The sequence below is a fragment of the Lygodium microphyllum genome, chromosome 30 (assembly GCF_053477565.2).
Source record: "Lygodium microphyllum isolate KBCC chromosome 30, Lygodium_microphyllum_v1.1.10, whole genome shotgun sequence".
Classification (NCBI taxonomy): Eukaryota; Viridiplantae; Streptophyta; class Polypodiopsida; order Schizaeales; family Lygodiaceae; genus Lygodium; species Lygodium microphyllum.
The window spans coordinates 63,156,369-63,164,040 of record NC_141164.1 but is presented as its reverse complement, the minus strand read 5'-3'; positions in this window follow the sequence as shown (position 1 = coordinate 63,164,040).

The following is a 7,672-nucleotide window of genomic DNA, read 5'->3' as shown; positions in this document are numbered from 1 at the left end:
TTTCGATTGGCACTATGCCAATTTTCCAAGCTGCTGCCTCCATAAACCAACATCCAATCCCTTTCTTGTATAGCTCGTGCTCGAACTCTGTGTCGCTCGTCAAATCTCTTCTTGTTCTTGATCCTTGCAGTCTTCAGCTTTTTCATGGCAGTCTCAATGTCTTTAGGCCTTCTTTCTAACTGTCTAATATGCGTAGGATCAACAACTCTTCTCTAGTCAAACCCTCCTTCCATGGTAGAACACTCCTAACCCAAGCCACTTTTAACCAGGTTGTCAAGCCAACTCCTAGGAGTCATTGCACTAAATAGGTGATATTGATAACTAATTTTTATGATTTATCTTAGCCTTCCTCAATATTTACGACACTTGTTCATAGTAGTCCAACTAATCTCATATCAAGAACTCAATAACCTTGTATAGTCTCGCACTTCATCTCTATCTCTATACTGGATACTAAAATACTAAAACTAGGATTTTTTAAAAATCCCTTCGAGAATTAACTTTAGAGCATAAATCCAATAGTTCTATCTAATTCCTTTCATTATCAAATGAACTAACATTCCTCAAATCCATAAACTCTAAATTTCTTTTAAAAAAATTTTCCTTCTCCCATATTGGTATAACTTAATACTTTGTCAATAATTTTAATTTGCATAAAGTTAGACACATCATATTTTATATTAATAATGTTCAAAGTAATAATATCAAATCAATTTTATTTTTCTCTAGCACTAAAAAACTTTCATAAAATATCCAAAACTATATTCTCAAGTTTCTATAGAAGATCCTAATTTTTATTGAATTAAAAAAATATTTTTATCAAAAATACTGTAATGTTCATCTAAAATAATTGTTTTTGATTTTTAAGTCATAGTAAACATCATCTAAAATTTTTGAATACTTTAAGCAATACATAATTCATAAAAAAAATATCACATCTCATAATTATTTAACTAAATATTTTATAAAAATTTATATATATCATTTTAATAATTTTTAAATATTTTTGGTTTTTAAAATATAAAATAAAAAGTACGTAAATTCTAACAACTATCCAGAGTTTAAAATGAGGCTCAAAGATATTTTATAAAAATTATAAACCAAAGATATATGTATGCAGAATTACTTTTTTATGTTAAACGAGTTAAGGCACTTACGTAAAGTATGAGAATCGTAATTGCGTCTTTGGGAGCTGTATCCTTTGCAATCTGGCCAAGAGGAGTTTATCCAGTCGTTCCCAACGGTGAGCTCATCATTTCCTCTCTCCTAAGAGATCCATTGGCCAATTGCACTGTTGCCATAGGAATAGCCAATTGTAACTCTTTTAAGACTTAATCTTGATTAATTTCAAGCTTAAGAGCTTAGCCTCCATGGTTTTATGTTGACGACTAAGAGACAGGGGAGGAGAGTAATGCAATATCTCCACCATCTTTCCATAGAATTAGGAGAGAAGTAGAGCGATTGGAAGGCAACATAGAATTCTCCTAGTCTATCACTTCAGATCAGGCAGGTATATTGAAGCTCCAAAATGGAGGTAGGAGGAGAAGACATGGCAATGGCTATGGGAGAGGCATTGGCTTCCATTCTCTCTTCTTGCCCTCTCCAACTACAATTTTTCTTCCAATCCCCTTGGTTTGATGGCTTTGAAAGCCTCTTTACTCTCTCTCCTTCTCCAATTGATGGCACCCCCCTCGCCCCCCCTGCCCCCCGCGGATGATGGCGCCCTCTTCTTTCCTCTATTCGTTCTCTCTCTCTCTCTCTCTCTCTCTCTCTCTCTCTCTCTCTCTCTCTCTCTCTCTCTCTCTCTCTCTCTCTCTCTCTCTCTCTCTCTCTAGGATGGTGTTCCCCCTTCTTCCTCACGACTCTCCAATCTCCCACTAACTCCTCCCCTTCCTCTTCTCCAATTGGCCCCCTTTGGGCTTCCTCTCCCGTTCCTGATCCTCTTCCACCAACAATTGACATTTTTATTGCATGTTTTTCTTGTAGATACATTTATAAACAATAATGCAAGTGACTCTTTTTCTCCATATTCCAATCTCTAAGTTGCACTTCAAATTGGTGACAAGTGCTATCAAGAATCGCATGGTGGGAGACTTGCTTGAGCTGCTGTGCCAAACACACACTGTATACACAAGAGGAAGCTCACTCAAGAACACACGAAGAGAGATGGAGGCCAAAACGTTTTCTTGCTGATTTATTTTTCTTCTTCCACACACTATACAATATATACAAAGTATAGATAAGATACTACATAGAGGAAATTGGCCTTCTAAGTCAAACAGTGTATAACTGACTACACTAATCGACTGATGTTATATCTTTGCCAGCTGTAGGTAGGTGTAACAAACTAAATATAATAAGTGATAAGTCAATGGACATGTGGGTATCATAATGACCACCAACGTGCTAAGTGTAGATGTGGGGACTCATCTAGCTAGGCGGTCCATCATCAATGTCCGCACGTGTTGAGGTTGCCATATCATCAAGTGCATGGATGATCACTACAACTCAATATTGATTTGTATTTATTTCTTCATGGATAAGTAACCATGTTAGTATCTTGTCACATTAACTCAAGTACTCATAGTCCACTGATTGTTATATCCATGTCATGAACTCTACTTAATCTAAGATGTAGACTCACATACTTGGCATTGTAGAGTAGTGAATCTCCTTGTCCACACTAGCATTGCCTTTGTTCTTTGACTTGTCCCTCCCCTTCTTTAATATTTAATGTGATCATCCTGGAAATAAAACTCTCTCCCTACCATATCCCAATGTCTATCCTATGTATGATGCAATGAAAAATTTGCTAGTTCAACTACTCCTATCTACGATCATCATCAACGACCAAGACCACTTGTCCAATCTGTGCTATCGAATTCATGTCTTTTGCTTTTGCCAAGTTGTACTTGACTATACACTCAACCATCTCTAACCTTTCAAAAACAACTCATTTGGATTTGTCAATATATTCTTTATGGGAAGAAAGGTCAAATGATCCTCCAAGCCAAAATTCTAATCCCTTATGATTAGATAAAACTATCAAATTCTACCTGGTATTTTCCTAAGTCCACCCTTTAGCACAAAACTCCTTCGAACCAAGATTTTCCACTTGCCGGACTGCAGAGACACATCCTCCAAAGATGAAATCTTGACCGCATCTGCATTAAATTGATGTGAAAAGTTGGTAACAATGTGCCAATTGTGTACAAATTTGCTGATTTTTTTTTGCAATGTTAGGCATTGTTTCTAGGTGTTGTCAACTCCAAGTTGCAATAGTCTCCTCAATAGGCATGATTGGTTGTTTTCCATACATTAATTCAGTAGGCATATACCCTGTAAGTGCACTATGAGTGGTCCTATTAGCCCATAAAGCAAAGGGTAACATTCTTGACCACTCTTTCATCCTGCCCTTGCATGACTTTGCTAATGCCTTAATGATAGGCTGATGACCTCTTTCACTTTGGCTATTTGCTTCAGGATTGTAGGCTGAAGTTAAAGCCAGCTTGATACCTTCTACATCCATGCTCATTCAACTCTTCATTCTTCTCGTAGATATCACATCCTTTGATTGGCACATCATCAAGAAAGGGTAAGGTCAACTGAGGCATATAATCCCTTGAAACTTTATGCATAGCATTCATCATATGTGCCACTGAATTGGTTGCTTCTTGTGGAAGCATACATATCCTAACTAGTCCAAGTGGTGTCTTCATGGTAGTGATATCTCGACTTTCCAATGGAAGCTGAAACTAATCATATCCTGAATATAAATCATCCATCGAGTAAATTGCATTGCTTGCAAATGCTTCTGCAAATTCATCCACTATCGGGCATGATCCAACATTCCTTATGGTGACCTTATTAACTGGTTGCAAATCTTCTATAAACCTCAAAGAACCATTCTTCTTTGGAATAGTGAACCACCAATTCGAATATGGAGCTAAAGAGGGCTCCAAAACCCGCATCCTGATCTTCTCGTTCAAAAGCTCTAGTAGCTTAGGCAAATATGCCCGAGGTACTGGAATAGGCTTTAAATTCCATGGCACATGAGGTATTGTAAAGATCACAATAGGTGCATCAACACATCCAATTTCATGTGGCTGAAACACAAAGGCTTTCCCATGCCTTGCCAACATCTGCAAGAAACAAGCTCTTTCTGCAAGCAAAAGAAAGCTTGTGTCACCAATTTTTAGCTTTTATAAAGTTTTAGCTGTAAATTGATGTCCTACTCCATGTGGATCTTGTAAACTAGGTTGTTGAGTCACTTTTTCAGCCAACCCATTTTTTTCAAGTGGTAAAGGCAAAGCCAACAAGCTTAACCTTCTTTGCAACTGTTTTGTACTTTGTATCCACCCTTTCTTCAACCCTGTTTTGCTGCCCATATTGCAGCCCATAACATTCATGCTCAGCAAACTCTTGAATGACTTTATACATCTCCAAAGTGTCAACACAAATAACCTCTTTTTCTGCCCTGTTTTTAGCATTAATTATTGCAAAAATTTCAGCCACTGTACCAACATCAACCAGCCCTGAAATACCTTCATTTGTAGCCATCAAACCATATGTCTTTAGCTATTTTTCAACCCATCCTACATATTTCTTTTCAACCCTGCACATGGTTGAAATATTCTTAAAATTGCCAAGACTACATGTTGTCCATTCTTGCATTACAGACACAAAACAATTTCCCCCTTTCTTGGAGACATAATTATCTTCCAAGAGGCTTTTCCATAGCCTCCACTTACATCAGTGTTGTCTAAAAACCCTTAAACTCTCATGCATTAGGCTTTTCCATAGCCTCCACTTACATCAGTGTTGTTTAAAAACCCTTAAACTCTCGTGCCTATCTCGATTGCGGGGATGATTCACATAAACAATGAAAAATTGTACTATCTTTGTATTATCTTTACTTCGAACTCGAGCATATGAAGGACCATCATCCAAGGCTTTTGTTTCGAGCCTTGATTCTGAGATATAGTGCTGCCCCAAAATCATTGGATAACTACATGAATCCTGCATAACAAAATGATATTCATCCCTAACATCTCCAATAGTCACGGGTAGATTCGGACAAGCCGCATAAAGATCCCATGATGAATTGTTTGCTGCCCACATGCGCCATCTTGGATCTACATCAATTAGCCAACCTCCATTCTCATACAAGTTGTGTGCCATAACATTGATTTCAAAACCATGATCCAAGAGAGCAATGCAAGGCCTCTCTCTTTCTCCCACTTTAACGATTGTGTCTATTGTAGCACGAGCCTAATCCGTTCGTGAATAATGACTGCTTGAAATAAAATGAGCATCTTCTTCTTCATGTACTTGTTGATGGACATTCCCATTATATATAGCCTTCTCTCTATGCTTATTTCTACCCATAAGATTAGTTTTAGCTAGAAGCTTATTGTCTACACTCCCATTTAACCCATTTTCAACATCAACTTGCTCCAAATCAACATTACATGCATCATTATATTCCTTATGAAGTCATTTCTCTATGTCTTTGTTAACCTGCATCAATGCTTGCAAAAATTCACCATCAAACTATCTTTTTTGTTTAAGCATATCAATGATTGCATCATGAAATTCACTCTTTGCGATTCTAAGAACTTCACCAAGTGTGAATTCCACTCTATTGCCAAGTATGCAATCTTCCAAGACTTTTTTAAGGTTTGTGGCAGTCTCAAGATCTGATTGTAACCTGTAATTGGGCTACTTGCCCTTTTTCTTCCCTTCTTGTTTCTTATCTTGAGATGCATCCTCCATAACATGGTCAGGTATGGCCTTTTCAGCCTCTTTCTGCTGCTCCATTTTGCTTCGTGTGATGCATTTAGATGGACTTGAAGAGGAAGGATGAGCAGTGTTCTCATCTCTTCTTCTCTTTTCTTTCACAAGAGCTTCTTGATTATGAACCTCAACCAAATAAGCATAGGCTGAAAATTAATCCACTGGTGCACTCCATCCCGTTCTCCCTCGTATACTCTGACTTGCATTAGCCAATTCAGAATTTGCTGTTTTTCCATTTTCCATGCAATCTAATGCTTGCATCCAAACATGAGATTTTTCTTCAGTTGTGCCTCCTTTACGAGCTTTATCAATCCTTTCAATTCTCAATCCATATGTGGGTGCATCTATGGCAACAAATGTTGTCCTTGGAGCCATATCTTCCAACCTCTTCTACATGCCACCATTTCCAAAATTTGGCTCTATTGGAAAACCAATTTCTATTGCATATATTTTGCCATATTTCCAAAGGACTAACCTTTTTGCTTCTGCTTTAGGGTAGGCCGTACAGTATCACTTTTCATGTTGTAAACTATCACACCATGTAAATGCCCCGAACAACATAGTATGCTTAACAATTATGATATTCGCTTGTTTTCGAGATTTAATATAAAAGAGAATGAACACTTAAAGCTGAAAATGAAAATTACTCACAAAATTACAGCCATGAAAATGTAAAAGTAATGGAGATAAGATTGAGGGTTGAAGATGGGCAAACCCCCCCCCCCCCCGAAGGAATGTATTTCTGCTCAACCCAAGTCCCTTAGGGAAGAGCTTAGTTACAATCAACCTGAGAGTGAGAAGAAGTAATTCTCACTCTCACAAGATCATGCAAAGATGTACAAACACACATGCATTATCTATTATGCAATGATAAGAACTGATTTCTTTACAGTATGAGAGAAGAAAAAGGGGAATTCAGCCTTTCTCCATCGTTGATTAGCAGTACATGGATAGGGCTTGCTTCTTGTAGCTAAAATGGAAGAAAGAGCTCGAGAAGGAGGTGCTGTAATGAATTTACAGGCTTGCTGTCCTGTAAAACAACAGTGATAGAAGAGGGAATATGGAGGAATTTCATAATGGAGAAGTGGGGGATGATGATGCGGATGGATGGGGCCAGTTTCTGGCTATCTGTGGGTGCTGTACATGAGTTTACAACAAAGAAAAATGATGTTGAATGAAGAAAAACGAGCTCTTATTTATAGGAGAGGGGAGAGCTAGTACAAAAAGGGAAAGTGGAGTAGCACAAGACGAGTGTCCAGCCACATGTCATGAGATGTCACAAGTGGTGGGACACTTGGAAACTTGTGTGACAAGTGTCTTGACACTTGTCTCTTCTCTATGGCCTTCCTTTTTGGGTTGAATACTGTCAAGAATAGAAACAACCAAATTTAATAAGCACAGTCAGAGTATAGAACTTACTATTTTTAGAATGACATCCCTATTTTTTAGGACTAGCATTTTTAGGCTAATTCGAGGCTCCTAAATTTTAAGGACCTTCTAAAATTTAGGGATCTCCTAAAATTTAGGGACCCCCCCAATATGGGTGTCATATGAAAGCTTTTTCCGTGTACATCGCAAAAATGGTATCCGAATCTTCATGTGACTTTCCTATGCAAAGAAATGTGCATTTCAAGCTTTCAGCCCACACATGCACATTATACAAGCATTTCATGATCATGCCATCTTGTTGATTGTAACTGTTTGTTCTGGTGGATCTAGCCCACACTTCAAGGCATCAATCCTTTATGTGTGCGAGTCTAACCCTGATATGCGTGAGTTCTAGTCACAGGCGCCCAATCGGGTCATATAGGTGGAAGTGTGAACTATCTTTTCTCTAACCCACTGTGTGGGTCCACCATAACCTGTGACCACTCAT